General features: G+C 41.7%; 1 pseudogene; it reads left to right on the top strand.

Annotated features, from left to right (window-relative positions):
* The first annotated feature begins 1,233 nt into the window (after nt 1-1,233).
* On the top strand, nt 1,234-2,076 carry LOC109565995 (large ribosomal subunit protein uL30 pseudogene; annotated as a pseudogene).
* Nucleotides 2,077-18,612: the final 16,536 nt, after the last annotated feature.

Genomic DNA, 18,612 nt, shown 5'->3' with positions numbered 1-18,612 from the left:
ACTGGAGTGGGTTGCCATGCCCTCCTCCAGGGGATCTTCCTGACCCAGGGATCGAACCCGCATCTCTTCCATCTCCTGCATTGGCAGACAGGTTCTTTACCACTAGTGTGACCTGGGAAGCCCACACAACAATCTTAGAATAAAGCAAACTTCACATTCCCAATAATATCAACAAAAGTCCCAGTATTGAATCGCACTCAGTCACGTGCTCTTCTGAACTGATTAACTGGTAGTTGGTAGGTGGAGTCAGGCTCACCCAAGAATATGGACTGTGAGAGTGGGGAGGGGTGATTCCCTAAGGGAAAATCTGGATGTTATTTCCAAAGAGAAAATGGATACTGATCAGGCAAAAACAACATGTCCTCACCAAAAAGAGTGATGTCATTAGGGTATTAGAAATTAGAAATAAAAAATAGCTACATAGGGAGTCCTTGTAGAGAGTTCAAGCATTTAGAATATTTTGACACACCAAAATACGTGTCTCCTATGGAAAACAGTGTGGATATTCCTTAAAAAACTGGAAATAGAACTGCCTTATGATCCAGCAATCCCACTGCTGGGCATACACACTGAGGAAACCAGAAGGGAAAGAGACACGTGTACCCCAATGTTCATTGCAGCACTGTTTATAATAGCCAGGACATGGAAACAACCTAGATGTCCATCACAGATGAATGGATAAGAAAGCTGTGGTACATATACACAATGGAGTATTACTCAGCCATTAAAAAGAATACATTTGAATCAGTTCTAATGAGGTGGATGAAACTGGAGCCTATTATACAGAGTGAAGTAAGCCAGAAAGAAAAACACCAATACAGTATACTAACGCATATATATGGAATTTAGAAAGATGGTAACAAGAACCCTGTGTATGAGACAGCAAAAGAGACACTGATGTATAGAACAGTCTTTTGGACTCTGTGGGAGAGGGAGAGGGTGAGATGATTTGGGAGAATGGCATTGAAATATGTATAATATCATATATGAAACGAGTCGCCAGTCCAGGTTCGATGCATGATACTGGATGCTTGGGGCTGGTGCACTGGGATGACCCAGAGGGATGGTGGGAGGAGGGAGGTGGGTTCAGGATGGGGAACACGTGTGTGCCTGTGGCGGATTCATTTCAATATATGGCAGAACCAATACAATATTGTAAAGTTTAAAAATAAAATAAAATTTTAAAAAAAAAAGGAAAAGTAAAAAAAAAAAAAAGAATACATGTCTCTCATGAAGAACTTTCAACATTTTGCTCTTTCCCGGCTGGAACCATGGAGGGTGCAGAAGAGAAGAAAAAGAAGGTTCCTGCTGTGCCAGAAACCCTTAAGAAAAAGCGGAAGAATTTCGCAGAGCTTAAGATCAAGCGACTGAGAAAGAAGTTTGCCCAAAAGATGCTTCGAAAGGCAAGGAGGAAGCTTATCTATGAAAAAGCTAAGCATTACCACAAGGAATACAGGCAGATGTACAGAACTGAAATTCGAATGGCTAGGATGGCACGAAAAGCCGGTAACTTCTATGTACCCGCGGAACCCAAATTGGCGTTTGTCATCAGGATCAGAGGTATCAATGGTGTGAGCCCAAAGTTTCGAAAGGTGCTGCAGCTCCTTCGCCTCCGGCAGATCTTCAACGGCACCTTTGTGAAGCTCAACAAGGTATCAATTAACATGCTGAGAATTGTGGAGCCATACATTGCATGGGGGTACCCAAATCTGAAGTCTGTAAATGAATTGATTTACAAGCGTGGTTACGGCAAAATCAACAAAAAGCGAATTGCCCTGACAACGCATTGATTGCTCAATCTCTTGGGAAATATGGAATCATCTGCATGGAGGATCTGATTCATGAGATCTATACCGTTGGAAAACGTTTCAAAGAAGCAAACAACTTCCTGTGGCCCTTTAAATTGTCTTCTCCACGAGGTGGAATGAAGAAAAAGACCACCCATTTTGTAGAAGGTGGAGATGCTGGCAATAGGGAAGACCAGATCAACAGGCTTATTAGAAGGATGAACTAAGGTATCTACCAGGATTATTATTGTAATCTGGTTAATAAACAATCGAAACAAATTGAAATGTACTGTCTTGGTTGACTTTTATCTTTCCTTTGCAAATCTTGGTGCGAGAAGATTAAGTCAAATCAACAGCCTAGCCTCTTGGATGCAAAACTTACGGTCCAGCCTGTGTCTTGTGAAAAACATTCCTTGGGTTTATTGAAAATTTTCCTGTACAAAAAACAATCCTGATTTTCCATTTTCAGTTGGCCAAACTGGGTCTAATCTAAGAAAGCCTATGTCACAGACTTTTGTGCATGATAAAAAGTTCAGTTTACAGATTAAAAATGTTGCAGAAAAAAAAAAAAAAAAAAAAGAACTTTCAACATTTTGTCAGTGGTTTCAGTAGCAGGTGTTGCCACATCCTCACATCTATTCTTGTTTCATCTTTGCCTTTTCTCTTGACTAATGTGGTATTGATACAACCCTGCTTGAACCTTTCTCAACATTGTCAATTACTCTGCTGCTATTCAAAGGACAAGAGCTATCAACATTTTAAAGCACCAGGGACTGGTGGAAGACAATTTTCTGGAAGATAATTTTTTCACAGTCCAATGGGGTGCAGTGGAAAATGGTTTACAGATTATTTGAGAGCTTTACATTTATTGTGCTCTTTATTTCTGTTATTATGTTATAATATATAATGAAATAATTATGCAACTCACCATATTGCAGAATCAGTGGGAGCCCTGAGTTTCTTTTCCTGCAACTAGACGGTCCCATCTGGGGGCGATGGGGAACGACTGTAAATACAGACGAAACTTAGCTTGCTACTGACCTCCTGCTGTATGGCCTGGTTCCTAACAGGTTGAGAACCCCTGAACATCCTAGAGAGAATGCTAGCTCAGATTCAGTCTAGCCTGATGGATATTAATCCTTGCCTTGTCAGATAGGGAATTGCTCTCCAAGTTTATCTGAACTCCGTTTCTCATGACATGGAATCTTATGTCAAAACTCACAGGTGTATATAATTCTTGGCATAAAATAGCTTTCAAAAAACATTTTAAGGGATTTCTCTGGTGGTCCCGTGGTTAAGACTCCACCCTCCCACTGCAGGAGGTGCAGGCCTCATTCCTGATGGTGGGGAGGGGACTATGATGCTGTGCGGCACAGCCAAAAAAAAAAAAATTTTTTTTAAGATTATCTTACTCAAAAAAATGTGGAAAATCCACTCTCATGATTTTGCCAGGCTGATTCAGTAAGCTTGGATTCAGTCCCTTTCATATCTTCTCATCACGGGAAACATAGTGTCATTTTCTTAATTCCTATCTGCTATACCACTTGTTCAAGAGGTCCCAACACTATTACAGTTTCTTGCTTTTGGATAGATCATGTTTGGCTCAGCTTAAATAATAAATTTCTGACAAGATGTAACAATAGTGGCTTAAAAGAGATACAAATTGACTTCTTTCCTAAAAACAGTCCTGAGGGAGGTAAGTGAGATTCTAGGATTTTACTTTGTTTGCAAGTTAATGAATTACTGTTTCACAGATGCTGGTTGAAGATACAAGATTCCTAGGTCTGAGACAAAAGATTTAGCTACTTACTGCATTCAAGCAGAATGGGCATTATGTTGGTATTGGTTCCTCATGCCCTTCAAAACCCATGGAGGCAGCATGAAAGGACCAGTGGGTTTGAGAGTCAACTGGAATCTACCACTTTTACAGTGAGGGAGAGCAAGCCTGCTTTTTGTTTGAGAGAAGATAATACCTTATCTCTTGAGCCTGCTCATTGCAAATTCAACTCAGAAAATGGTTGGCTAAAGAGCAGTCAAGTCTTGCACTGCTGGCATACCCAAAAGGGGTGTTCAGGAATGCTCAGGCTCACAATTGCTTGTCTCAACAGGTCATCCAAGGTTAGGATGGCAGTTCTGCTTGATGTGGTCATCTGGGACCTAGGTTCCCTCTAACCTGTTGCTTCATCTGTAGGGTGTGGCCTAACGTCCACTTAGCTAATGAGGTATGCTGCCTTGTCCCCATATAGAGGACTGGGGTAGAGAAGAGGAGATAGGGACTGCTGGAGAAAAGGGAGCCACCTCCCTTTAAGGACACATACTAAATGTTGTATACTTCACTTCCCTTCATCTCCCATTGGCCAGAATGCATTCATATAATCATATCAAACTTTAGGATATGTTGGGAAATGTATAGACTTTATTCTAGATATTCTATTGTGGTGTATGTGGTTTAGTCCCTAAGTTGTATCTGACTCTTCGCGACCCCGTGGACTGTAGCCTGCCAGGCTCCTCTGTCTATGGAATTTCTCAGGCAAGAATACTGGAGTGAACCCAGAGATGGAACCCAGATCTCCTGCTTGGCCAATTCTTTACCACTAAGATACCTGGGAAGTCCTCCCACTGTTTCTTCATAATAATAACCTGAGCCTGTGGCTTGGGTGTGTACTGGTCACAGCCAGAAATCTATGAGTACAAACTACAAGTCCCATACTTTGAAGGCATTGCCCAAAGTGAGAAGACAAAGGAATCATATGACTTTCAGGGGTCTGGAAGAAGATAGAGAATTTACTCTAGATAATGGTGTGTTTGTGATTAAGGTTCTGGAGGCTCCAAGGATAGGATCAGTGTGGCAAGGTCTGAAGTTCTAGCTGGAGAAGTTTATTATGCCCAGAGGTGGGTGGTACAGGTTTGGGAACCATTTTGATGGTGATGTGTTCATTGATTGAGGAAGAGCCCAAACCACACAGAATTTCCCCCCAACCCTCATATAAGTGTCTCCCATAAAAGACATTGAAAACTCCAAGTCAGTTGGCCCAGACAAGGGCTATTTCTGTCATGGAAGAGGAGACAGAACCAAGTTGGAGGGAAAGATTTGCAAGAGTCAGTGTTGACCCAATATAGTTACAATAAAGAATTTCCTAAGGCTGACTAGGAGTTGCCTGGCACTCTCCTTAGTAACACTCAGTTGAGGTTCCTGGGATGACTGTGCATTTGGCAGGTGTTTTTCTCTAGATAATGGTGACTCTGGAGTATAATCTTCTAGTCCCAGGGAAGCTTCTCCTTCATGGAAGACTTGAGCCTCTGCTCAAAGTAGAAGCACTTGGCCAGTTCATACGACTTGGACTTCAGCACATTAGGCCTCCATCAGCTCCCTTACAAAATTGACTGTGCCCCTCTCCCTACAGGTGGGTAAGACAATTATTGACCAGGTTAATTTTGTCCTGAGCAGGGTTATAGCAGAAGAAATCCTTGTCAAAAATTATCACATATTAAAAAAAAAAAAAAAAAAAACCAACTAGGAATGAGCCCCCTTTGAATGATTTCAGGTATGCCACCAGGTGTACCAAGAGGTGTAGCATCGATTGATAAAACTATGTGGATTCTCCAGGAAGAGGAAGAGAGAAGAGAAGGCAAGGAAGTGAGGGGACAGCATTCTAACATCAAACTCTGGGAGCACAGGAGGCCTTTCAGAGGTGAGGCCAAGATAGGAAGGCTTATCAGAAAAGACTTTACCTGGTCTCCTGGGGCACATTCTAGTGGACATAGCTGAGTAAGTTTATTGCAGCAACTTTGAGGCCTGAGGAAAGGCTTGACCACTGAAAAATAGCCAGAAGGAACAGCGGCAGAGAATCTAGTTAGAGGGAAGAGGTCTGGCAGACACAAATGACCAGGTTCAAAAGGTTTTGAAGCAGCTCAGGTGGGGTCCAGCCAGAGTTAAGGCAGTCAGCTAGTCCATGGATGATTCCAGTAAATGAGCTTGTACCCTGTTGTAGAGTAGGCCCTTTGCTCCCTGGCTTGTTGGAGACTGTCTTCTGGGTGTGCTACTGATTACAGTCTACGTCAGAAGCTGATAGGCAAATTCTGCCCTCCTTTTGGGTAGGCTTGAACAGAGAAAATTTTAGCCCCGCTTCTTTCCCTCTTCAAAAGGTTAACACTGAATTTAGGTCAGAGAATTGCAGCGGAATTGACTGTTTCTTCTGGGCTCAAGCACATTCTGTAAAGAAGTGTGGTTAAGCAAGGGCCAGGTGAAGTCAGGAGGAGACAGAATGTATGTAGTGGTTTTTTCTGACACCCCTTTTGGCACTAAATGTATGTTGTTTTTCCACATGCCAACCAATTCTATGACACTAATTGGGTCCTCAGCAATTCAATTCCCACCCTATCTACCAAGAATTAGGGTCAGATCCCATGAGTTAAGGGGCTCAGTCTCATGTGACTGCCCTTACTTCAAACCAGCTACAAATGGGATACCTGAGAAACCCACTCTTCTGGCTGGCTAACTACAAATCTGGGAGTCCCCATGGGCTCCCCTCAGCATTGTTAATATTCTAGAATGACATAAAACTCCTCAACTTATGCCTACCAGTTCCTTACAGAGAATATAAATGAGGGACCGCCAAAAAGATGTGTCAGAGAAGGAAAAAAATTTCCTTTACCTTTCTAGGTTCTTCTGATTAGTCTAAGAATTAAATTGACTTGAGACAGATTAACAGAACAAAATGAAACAAAAAGTAATAACATGTATACCTGGAAGAGACCCAGGAAAGCTGAGTAACTCACCAAAATGGCCAGAGTCCTCAGCTTACACACCATCTTCAGTTCAAGACAAAAGAGGATGTTGGGGCTAGTGGGTTGGGACTTCAAAAGGGAGGAAGACAACTGACAGGAGGTGGACAAGCAATGTTTGTTAGTAAACAAATGTTTGCTGGGCCAGGCAGAGGCACTAGGACCCAGGGAGGAGTTTTGACAGACTTTGCTATTGTCAACCAAACCTAGTTTTATACTATAGGTGTCTGTGGTGATAGTGCCCTTCAGGGAGCAAGTCCTCTATATATATTCTTAGGCAGTTAGGGGGAAGGTCAAAAGTTCTTCCTGGGTCTCTTGGACCTTGATAGTTTTCAGTTCAATATACTCTGCATGCCAAAGAGACAACTGGGTTCCCCTACAGATGCACAGGGCAAGTTATAGGGGATAGGGCTGAGGAGTGGGGATTGGTGCAGAGCTTTCACGCTCTCTCCTGTTATGCTGTCTTCCCACCACATGAGTGTGTTCACCAACCTGGAAGCTCACGGAACTTATTTTTTAGGTTTTTAATCAAGGTTATATTAGCTAGGCATGATTACTGGCCATTGGTGACTGAACTCAGTCTCCACCCCTTTTGCCTCCCAGAGGAAGTCAGGGGCTGAGGTGGAAAGTCTAGCCCTTTTAATCACTTGGTTGATTTTTCTTGTGACCAGTTCCCATCCTGAAGCTGTCTAGCCCCCCACCAAACCCCTCCAAGGGTTATCTTATTAGCATAAGACTAATCACTATTAGCATAAGACCTTTATCAGTCAAGACACTCCTTACTCAAGAAACTCATCACTCAAATTCCAAGGATTTGGGAGCTTTGTGCCAGGAACTGGAGATAAAGACCAATTTTTTTTTTTTTAAATACCATGGCCCTCAACTGGACCCCAGCACCCACTCTGTCTATCAGAATAACTAGGTCAAGAAGGAGACAAGAGAAATTTCCAGACAGGGCAGTGATTCTCATACTTTGGTGCATGTTAGAATATTCTGGGAAACGTATTAAAAATGTAGATTCCTGGATCTGACTCTCAGTGACTCTCAGTCACTGAGGGAGGGACCAGAGTATCTGTATTTTTATTTATTCTTTTTTTTTTTTGGTGCATGCAGGACCTTAGTTCCCCAATCAGGGGTCAAACTTGTGCCCCCTGAGGTGGAGGCTCAGAATCTTAGCCATTGACCTAACCAGGGAAGTCCCTGTATTTTAATAAACTCCCTAAATGATTCCCACGCTCACTGAAGTTTGAAAGCCAGGGAGTAAGCATTTCCTTTAGTCTTACCCCCAACCCCAACACTACTCCTTTCTAGAAGCCTGTCCAGTCAGAGCCCCAAGTCTGACTGTAGGTTACCACCTTCCCCTGACTTAAAGACAAGGAAGAATTACAACTGAGTACAAAGGACTCTCAGGTGAAGCTGATCTTTAGGATCCTGGAGATTCTGCCTCAGACTAGAATCAGAATCTCAGAAAAAGGAATCAGAATTAACATCGGTCAGTGTCTGCTGTGTCAGGTATGTGCATGCTAGGCATTCTCAGGTGGTTTACCTGTGAGGGAAGTGTAATGTAATTTCATGGCTGAGAAAACCAAGACTTGAGAAGATGCAGCCAAGTATGTATGGCTAGTACTCAAACTCAGCCTTGCCTGGCCCCACTTTCTACCTCAGACTTTGTTGTTCTTCAGTTGCTAAGTCGTGTCTCTTTGAGACCCCACGGCCTGCAGCACACCAGGCTTCCCTGTCCTTCATCATCTCCCAGAGTTTGCTCAGATTCATGTCCATTGAGCCGGTGATGCCATCCAACCATCTCATCTTCTGTTGTCCTCTTCTCCTCCTGCCTTCCACCTTCCTCAGAATCAAGGTCTTTTCCAGTGAGTCAGCTCTTTGCAACAGTCGGCCAAAGCATTGAGCTTCAGCTTCAGCATCAGTCCTTCCAATAAATATGCAGGGCTGATTTCCTTTGCTGCTGCTGCTGCTGCTAAGTCGCTTCAGTCGTGTCCAACTCTGTGCGACCCCATAGACGGCAGCCCACCAGGCTTCCCCGTCCCTGGGATTCTCCAGGCAAGAACACTGGAGTGGGTTGCCATTTCCTTCTCCAATGCATGAAAGTGAAAAGTGAAAGTGAGGTTGCTCAGTCGTGTCCGACTCTTCACAACCCCATGGACTGCAGCCTACCAGGCTCCTCCGTCCATGGGATTTTCTAGGCAAAAGTACTGGAGTGGGGTGCCATTGATTTCCTTTAGGATTGATTTTACTGGCTGAGCCACCAAGAAAGTCCTACCTCAGAATAGTAAGTAATTAAAAGGGAACATGCTGAGCCGGTGTGACTTAGTTGTGAGCTGGAGTTGCCGCTACAGTACCGAGTGTCAGTCACTCCATAATCATTGCTATGGAAGCGGCAACGCTGACACAGCAGCCCTGGACTGCCAAGTAGGAAACGCTTTTGCCTACAAATGTTACTAACTGAATAGCTACCTTCTCAGAACCTCTCTGGGAAATCACCAGTCCTGATGAGTGTTTCCCTGTCTTTTTGCTGAACTCAAATCCCTGAGGTAGAAGAGCCCAGCCAAGGGTTCTGGAAATTGCTGGGATTGTTACATCTCTTGCTGCATCTAGCGTGGTTGAGTCCAAGTTGTTCCAGGAGTGTGTCCTGGAGAGTTCTGTGCATCTAAGTCCTGTCAGCAAAGCCAGAATAGGCCTGGTGGGAGAGTAGCCCTTCAGTTCATGGTTGAGGTAGAGGGAGACAGGCTAGGGAGTCACCCAAGGCTTTTCGAGTCAGCCAAGTTCAAATCCAAGGGGAGCAATTGGGGACATAAGCAGGAGAAGGAGTTTAAATGTCAGCAGCCAGAACTTTTAAGAGTTGGTCAGAAGGAAGTAGACTGGGGATGAGAGACTGGGTGGCCAGCTTGGCCACCACTCCTGGAGTGTGTTGTGGGACAGGTGCAAGACCTTAGAGGAAATGTGCATCTGGCCAGACTCTGTTCTACTTCCGTGTAGGTCCTTCTCCATCTCAAGTGGGAGTCCCCACTGTGACATGACATTGATGAAGGGGCAAGGCAGGGAAACAGTGGTGTCACCAGGAGAAACTGGACAAGTGGTTACCAGAGTGTGGATTCACCCATGAGTCCAAGGTCTGGTCCTCAGCCTTTCAGGCAAGAGACTCAGTCTTTTTTTTCCTAATTAAAGTATAGGTTTTTTGTTGTTGTTGTTTGTTTACTTTGCCACACAGCTTGTGGGATCTCAGTTTCCTGACCAGATATTGAACCTGGCGTTGTCAGTTGAAAGCCCTGAATCCTAACCTCTAGGCCACCAGGGAACTCTCTATTGAAGGACAGTTGAATGACAATGTTGTGTTAAGGAAAATCCATCTCGTTAGAGCCCCAGGCAAATCCTGAAAGATGATGCTATGGAAGTGTGAATCACAATAAACTGTGGAAAATTCTGAAAGAGATGGGAATACCAGACCATCTGACCTGCCTCTTGAGAAACCTGTATGGAGGTCAGGAAGCAACAGTTAGAACTGGACATGGAACAACAGACTGGTTCCAAATAGGAAAAGGAGTACGTCAAGGCTGTATATTGTCACCCTGCTTATTTAACTTATATGCAGAGTACATCATGAGAAACGCTGGGCTGGAGGAAGCACAAGCTGGAATCAAAATTGCTGGGAGAAATATCAATAATCTCAGATATGCAGATGACATCACCCTTATGGCAGAAAGTGAAGAAGAACTAAAGAGCCTTTTGATGAAAGTGAAAGAGGAGAGTGAAAAAGTTGGCTTAAAGCTCAACATTCAGAAAACTAAGATCATGGCATTCGGTCCCATCACTTCATGACAAATGGATGGGGAAACAGTGGAAACAGTGGCTGACTATTTTTCTAGGCTCCAAAATCACTGCAGATGGTGATTGCAGCCATAAAATTAAAAGACACTTATTCCTTGGAAGGAAAGTCATGACCAACCTAGACAGCATATTGAAAAGCAGAAACATTACTATGTCAACAAAGGTCTGTCTAGTCAAGGCTATGGTTTTTCCAGTGGTCATGTATGGATGTGAGAGTTAGACTGTGAAGAAAGCTGAGCGCCGAAGAATTGATGCTTTTGAACTGTGGTGTTGGAGAGGACTCTTGAGAGTCCCTTGGACTGCAAGGAGATCCAACCAGTCCATCCTAAAGATCAGTCCTGGGTGTTCATTGGAAGGACTGATGTTGATGCTGAAACTCCACTACTTTGGCCACCTGATGCGAAGAGTTGAGTCATTTGAAAAGACCCTGATGCTGGGAAAGATTGAGGGCAAGAGGAGAAGGGAACGACAGAGGATGAGATGGTTGGATGGCATCACTGACTCAACGGACATGGGTTTGTGCAGACTCCGGGAGTTGGTGATGGACAGGGAGGCCTGGCGTGCTGTGGTTCGTGGGGTCACAAAGAGTCAGACATGACTGAGCGAATGAACTGAACTGAACTGAGAGCCCCAGGATGAATCCTGCTTAGGGTGACTAATACCAGCTACACTGTTAAGACACTGATGTGTAAAACAAAAGCCCATTCTGTTTCCTCAAAAGGAGGTTATGCTTTTCCGCTGCCAGTCTCTAGAATGGACTAACTTTATGATGGATTAATAATCAAGGACCATTTGATAAGCATGGATTGGAGCAGAAAGCTGGAGAGTTTGGGCCAGGGCTAGCCCTCCCAAAATGTACTTGCTTCGTAAGTGGGAGTTTCCTCTGATGACCGAATTGCTGATGTCCCACAGATTCAGGGTGGTGTAGCACATAAACAGCAAATATTTGTAGTTTTGACTTGACTTTTTTTGTGGGCTTCTGATTCAGAGTTGTATAATTCAACTTTGTCACGCAGATAAAATGGATTTTTCCTACTATTCTGTCCATAACTGATGCGGTCTTCTCTAGAGCTCCCACCTACTGGTTAGTTATTGGTAGTGGTGATGATAAATTAAATATCCCATCTGGTTTAAAGCACAACAATGCCAATAATTTAATAAACCTTTCAGGTATGTTAAAATAGAAACTGAAGCATTTAAAACTTTTTAAGAGTTTGTTAGAGCAAAAATGGATTGCCATTAAGGTAAAGTCGCTCAGTCGTGTCCAACTCTTTATGACCCCATGGACTGTAGCCCACCAGGCTCCTCCATACATGGGATTCTCCAGGCAAGAATACTGGAGTGGGTTGCCATTTCCTTCTCCAGGGGATCTTCCCAACCCAGGGATCAAACCCAGGTCTCCCGCATTGCAGGTAGACACTTTAACCTCTGAGCCACCAGGATTGCCATTGGGCAGCACCAAATCAGAAACAGTCAGGAACACTCCACCAATAGGAGCCTGAAGAGATACTTTTATAGAAAAAAGTGGAAGCAAAGTAAGGAAATTATTGATTGGATATATACACACATGCACACACATATTTTGGCTGTGTCATGAAGCTTTTGAGACCTTGATTCCCTGACCTGGGATCAAACCCAAGCCCTGCACAGTGAAGGCGTGGAGCCTTAACCACCAGTCCGCCAGGTTCCTGATAGGCTATATCTCAAAAACTAGTTGGCTATTTGTGATTGGTTGCCTGTAGGTTTCAATTTCCTAACACTGAGGCATTGACAGGCTTAGATTTCAGTTTGCTTACATAGGGCCCCATGGCATTAGAGCCACCTCAGTGTAATGGCCTCATTGAATTAATTTAACAGGTATGTTCAGTTTCTCTTTATTAAAACAAACCAAAAACAAAAACCAAACTCTCAGATAGTTAAAACGTGGCTCATAACAGACCAGGCAATGCTCCCTAGGAATGCTGACCCTCTCCCTTGCAGACCTGGCCTCCTCTCAGTTCCTCCCGACTGAGCCTCTGCTTCATCCTCCCATTGGCCTCCTGCCCTGGGATCTCCTGCAGGATCTGCACAGGGTTTTTGTTGTTGTTGTTTTTAATCACCTTTATCCTCTCTCATTTGTTATAGTGCAATAGTCTTCAACTAGCCTTCTATGGCCTTCTATGGCCTTCTCCAAGCTTTTTCTCTTTCTGAAATACACACATAATCACATCACTCCCTTCAAAACTTCTAAGAGCTTCCGGTTTGCTGCAGGATAAAGTTTAAACTTTAGTGTGCTTCATCTGATACATAAAAGTGAACAATTTGACTTCAGTTAGCTTTTTAGCCTCATCTTTGCTCTGGCTTCCCACGCCCATCTAACGCATCATACGCTTTCATGCCTCTGAGTTTATGTATTCTTCTGTATAGAATTTTACTTTCTCTTCTTTCATTAAGACCTAGCTCAAATGTGTCTCTGTAAAACAACTTTTCTTTTTCTTTATTTTTGCATAGATCTGTAGTATGGCATGTAATAGCTTTTTAAGGAAGATAAAATATTTTAATTAAACTTAAATGCTTAAGGAAAATTGTGCAGTTTTGTGTAATTCAATGAAGTATATACCAATTTGTATAATCCATTAAAGTGCATAAGAATTTAAACCCAGATTAACTATAAATGGACTTCTTTGCGTACAAGAAGCAGCCCCTGGACATTAAAATAAACTCACTTTGAGACTGAAATATTTAGATAATTTTTAAATATGAAAAGTCTAATAATTGACTTGTTTAAAGTGATTTTGGGACTTCTCTGGTGGTACAGTGGATAAGAATCCACCTGCCAATGCAGGGGACACGGATTTGATCCCTGGTCCAAGAAGATCCCACATGCCCCAGGGCAACCAAGGCTCGTGTGCCACAATGACTGAAGCTTGTGTGCCCTAGAGCCCATGCCCCGCGACAAGAGAAGCCACCTCAACAAGAAGCTCATGCACTGCAACTAGACAGGAGCTCCCGCTTACCACAGCCAGAGAAGAGCCCACACAGCAGAGAAGACCCAGCACAGCCAAAAATAAATAAATGAAAACTATACTTTTAAAAGTGCCTTTAAAAAGCGACTGAACAGCAACAGCAACAAACTACTTGTTTGCAACAACAAGTAATAGTAGGTGAACAAAAAACAGGTTTTTTTTTTCTTACATAAGGAGAAATCCAGAGCTGAGCAGTCCTGCACTGGTACAGCGGCTGACAAATGTTGACAAGGACCAAATGTTTCTGCTCTACCTTCCTTAGCTTATGGGTTTTTTTTCTCATGCTTGTCCCCTCATGTCCCCAACTGGCTGTTGCATCCCCAGGTCTCATGCCTGCTTTCTAGGTAGGAAGAAGAAGGAAGAGAAAAAAGGGCTCTGCCAGTTGTAATTATCCCTTTTCATGTGGAACTAAAACTTCCCCGGAAATCTCAAATGAGAGAGTTCTGCTTACACTGTATTGACTGGATCAAAGTCACGTAGTTGCTTCTAGCAGCAAAAATGGAAAAAGAAACATAGTCATTGGGGGATTAGTTCCAGGACTTCTTTGGATACCAAAATCTGTGGATGCTTGAATCCCTTATACAAAATGGTGTAGTACTGGCACGTAATCTACTCACATCCTCCCTGATACTTTAAATCATCTCTAGATGACTCATAATACCTAATACATGTAAATGCTATGTTAACAGTTGTCCATACAATGTAAATGCTATGTAAGTAGTTGCCAACATGTGCCAAATTCAAGTTTTGCTTTCTGGGACTTTCTAGAATCTTTTTCAGTTTTGAATATTTCCAATCTGAGGTTGGTTGAATCCATGGATGCTGAATCCACAGATACAGAACCCATAATACAGAAAGTCAATTTTATTTTGCTGTCTAGCCCCTATATTGGAAAAGGGCAGGAGGAGAGGACATTCTGACTGGCTGATGGGCTGTCAGTCCCCAAAGTCTATCACAGGGCTCCATTGGGTTAGATTATTCATATGATAAATTATGAAGAAGGATCTTGCTGAAAAATGGGGAAAGAAAATGGTGAAATATTAGGATATATTGGATCAAAAACCTCAGGTCTGGCCTTTGTTTCCTGGCCTTAAAGCTTTAGCAAAGAGATTACTCATATCCAAGCAACTTCTTTTTATGGCACTCTTCTCTCTTCCAGATTCTTCCTCAAGAACAGATTAAAAAAAAAATCTTTATTGAGATAATTCAAAACCATAAAGTTCATCCATTTAAAGTGTACAATTCGATGGTGCTGTATATTCACAGAGTTGTGCAACCACCACCCAAATCTAAGCTCAGAACATTTTTACTATCAAAGAAAGTACCCCCTACCCAGCAGCAGTTACTCTTATTTCCACCCCCAGGCCTAGGCAACCACTAATTTTCTTAGAGCAAAAAATTTTTAAAGAGTGATTTTCTGCTGTAAAGTCAGTAGGAACACTGTAAAAATGAGCTTTGGGGTAGGTAATTTGATTTAAATATGTCACAAGCCAATTCATCTGCTACAGTAGAGTTGTGTGTGTGTGTGTGAACTGATGCGGTATTGCACTCAGTTGAAGCAGAACTTTTAAGCACCTCATCTCTTTTCTCATTTTGTCCTAAAGAATCATACTGTTTTCTAAATCTTATCTTTGTTATATTTCAGCCTTTTTTAAAAATAGAGATGAGATTTAGAAAGATATAAATTAGATATAAAGTTATAAAACTCATAATGCAAATGCAAAATCTCAGTAGTGGGAAGAGTTTAATTAGAAAAACAAAACAAAACCAAACCCTAAGGCTTTGGGGGGCCAAACGTTTGCTGGCTGGAAGTACTAACTGAGCCAGGTGCCTTTTCTTGTCCCCTGGCATGGTACAGCCCATGTCCCTGTTTTTGTTATTTGCAAGAGATAATATCATTTACCTGCTGAAATGAAAATGAGCAAATGGGCCTAAGACTCGGAGTAACTGCTTTCATTATTGTTTGTAGCATTCCCTCTAACTGTCATATCCTGCTCTGCTTAGTACCTGGTGTATCTAGATGAGAGAAAAAAACAGGAAATGAAGCAGGTACCGAGCAAACAACTATCACCTAAATGTTCTAGGCCAGGGCTTTCTGATCAGAGGTTTGAGGAACCATGGAGAGAAACAGAAAATTTGTGACAGTTAGTACTGAGAAATGAAAACCTGTGCCTGAACAAAAGTGAGGAAACATTTCAATGAGACAGCTTTTGATATTGGGTTATGTTACACTGAAAGTAGAGATCTTACCCCTGACACAATCAAGCTATCAAGTTTCTCTTCTTCTTAGCCTCTTTTTTCCTTTAGGCATTACCGTCCTTATAGCAGAAAGGCATTTTGTACCAGTTTGCTATTAAAAAAGTTAGCTTTCTGTTTATTTTTGTCTTATTTTTTTGAGACTTAAATAAATTAACAGCTAAGTGGATGCTTTAATAACTAATAATTTCATCTCTGAAGGAAAGTTAAATACCAATTTAAAAACCTTTTTCCAGTTTGAAAAGTTCATAGGACTTCTCTGCTGGTCCAGTTGTTAAGATTCTGCACTTCCACTGCAGGGGGCAAGGGCTCAGATCCCTGATGGGGGAGCTAAGCATGGGGGAGCCTGCATGCCACATGGCAAAGCCAGAAAAAAAGTTCATAAGTAGGAAAATAATATTTCTGGTTTCTAGAACTGTACGTGAAAAAGTGAAAGTGTTAGTCGTTCAGTCGTGTCTGACTCTTTGTGATCCCATATACTAAAGGCCACCAGGCTCCTCTATTCATGGAATTCTCCATCCAGGCAAGAATACTGAAGTGGGTGGCCATTCCCTTCTCCAGAGGACCTTCAACCCAGTGATTGAAACTCCCACATTGCAGGCAGATTCTCGACCATCTGAGCCACTTTCTAGAATTGTACGTGGGCTTCTTGATAAGCACACTTTTTAATTCTCTACTTTTTTCTTTTGTTTATTAATATTAAATTTTTGAGGCATGCCAAAAGTAGAGAAAAATATAATAAAAAATCAAGTTTCAAATCTTGTTTAAGAAATGAAATATTACAAATATGACTGGTGCTTCTGTGTATCTTTCACCTACTGCTTTCCTCACTTTTCCCACAAAAGAACCAAATTCATACTTGAACTTGGTTTTTACTCTCAGACATGCCTTTGTAATTGTGATACATATTCATGTAATTCCCCTTAAAAACAAGACAACAGGCCCAAAGTGGAGTCATTAAGCTAAGGCCTCAGTCTCTGAAATGAGACTTAGTTCCTCCTGAAATGAAATCTTAAATCAGTCAATTAAGAATCCCCTGATCAGCACTAGTTAGATAATCTGAGACCCCTGTCATCTCTGAAAAGAAAGTAACCTTTCAATAACCAATCTGCCTTTTTGCCAAGTACAACTTCCTTGTTCCTGCTTCCTTCTGCCTACAAAAATCATTTTGTGGAACATCTTGGAGCTGCTTTCTATCTGCTAGCATGGATACTGCCTGATTTGTGAATTATTGAATACAGCTGATAATATCTTTAAAATGTATTCAGTTGAATTTTGTTCTCAAATATCCCTAAACAAAATCAGGTTTTCTGCATATTTTAAACTTTTCAAAGTGAAAGAAGAGCTACAATACTGGCATAAGCTTTGTTTTGGGGAAGGCCAATGAGCTGAATCCTGCTTCCAGATCATTCCTGGCACCCAGTTCAGGGGTCAAGGAGTGATCAGTGCTCACATACTCTCGTAGTTAACTTTATAGTTAATCAGTGCAGCTATTCAAATTATTTGAACAAGACATGCAATTTGGATTTATTCTTAATATCTGGAAATTCCTTTTCAAATATAATTTAGCTTTGTGGATATAAGTTGGGGTGAAAAACCTCTTTGCGTGTTTTTGTACATTGGAATTCTATCAGTCTTTGAAATAAAAAAATGTATTTATTATTGCAAGAGGAATATGCCAGAATAATTCATGATGATTGTAAAAGATATTCATTTTCCATGAAAATTATTAAGAACTTTTCAGGAGTCAAATGAATAGGGAAACAGATGGACAGTTAACACAACTATTAAGGGTGCATTTGCTAGATACTTGTAGGAAGAACAATAGATTTTTGTTGAGTGAATAAATGTAAATCCTTATGAAAATAATAAAAGTCAGAATAAGAGAGATTATATTATAATTTTAATAATTGTGCAATTATTAAATAAAATAATTAAATAAATTAATTATTAAATGGATTAAATAGAATAATCTTTAAGAGCTATTTAAAATTCTGTTTATATCATGAATTATTCAAGAAAGTGCCATTTGGGAAATTTCTTCTTTTTGTGAAGATAAATTTAAAGTGGAATGTCAATTTTGCCAACTCAAAATTTTACCAAAAGGGGAAAGCTCCAAAATCATGTATAGCATCTATAATAAGTCATTTTTGATTCAGACATAGTAAAAATATAAAGTATATGAAGAAAAGAAAAAAGTATTAGAGAAAAATTAGATAATCCCCAAATACCCTGCTTTTCTACTGACCTTAGCTAAAAAGATCTTAGTATTACACATAGGTAGATCAGTGACTATAGGAGCAAAATAGCATCTGGAAGTGGTATCAGTTCATTTCAGTTCAGTCACTCAGTCGTGTCCGACTCTTTGCGACCCCATGGACTACAGCACACCAGGCTTCCCTGTCCATAACCAACTCCCAGAGCTTGCTCAAACTCATGTCCATTGCATTGGTGATGCCATCCAACCATCTTGTCCTCTGTCGTCCCCTTCTCCTCCTGCCTTCAATCTTTCCCAACATCAGGGCCTTTTCAAATGAGTCAGTTCTTCTCATCAGGTGGCCAAAGTATTGGAGTTTCAGCTTCATCATCAGTCCTTCCAATGGATATTCAGGACTGATTTCCTTTAGGATGGACTGGTCTGATTTCCTTGCAGTCCACGGGACTCTCAAGAGTCTTCTACAACACCACAGTTCAAAAGCATCAATTCTTCAGCATGCAGCTTTCTTTATAGTCCAACTCTCACATCCATACATGACTACTGGAAAAACCATAGCTTTGACTAGACAGACCGTTGTTGGTAAAGTAATGTTTCTGGTTTTTAATATGCTATCTAGGTTGGTCACAGCTTTTCTTTCAAGGAGCAAGCGTCTTTTAATTTCATGGCTGCAGTCACCATCTGCAGTGATTTTGGAGCCCCCTCCCAAAAAAGTCTCTCA

The sequence above is a fragment of the Bos indicus genome, chromosome 11 (genome assembly GCF_029378745.1).
Source record: "Bos indicus isolate NIAB-ARS_2022 breed Sahiwal x Tharparkar chromosome 11, NIAB-ARS_B.indTharparkar_mat_pri_1.0, whole genome shotgun sequence".
Classification (NCBI taxonomy): Eukaryota; Metazoa; Chordata; class Mammalia; order Artiodactyla; family Bovidae; genus Bos; species Bos indicus.
Note: the sequence above shows the minus strand (reverse complement) of the source record. Positions and strands in the feature narration are given on the sequence as shown.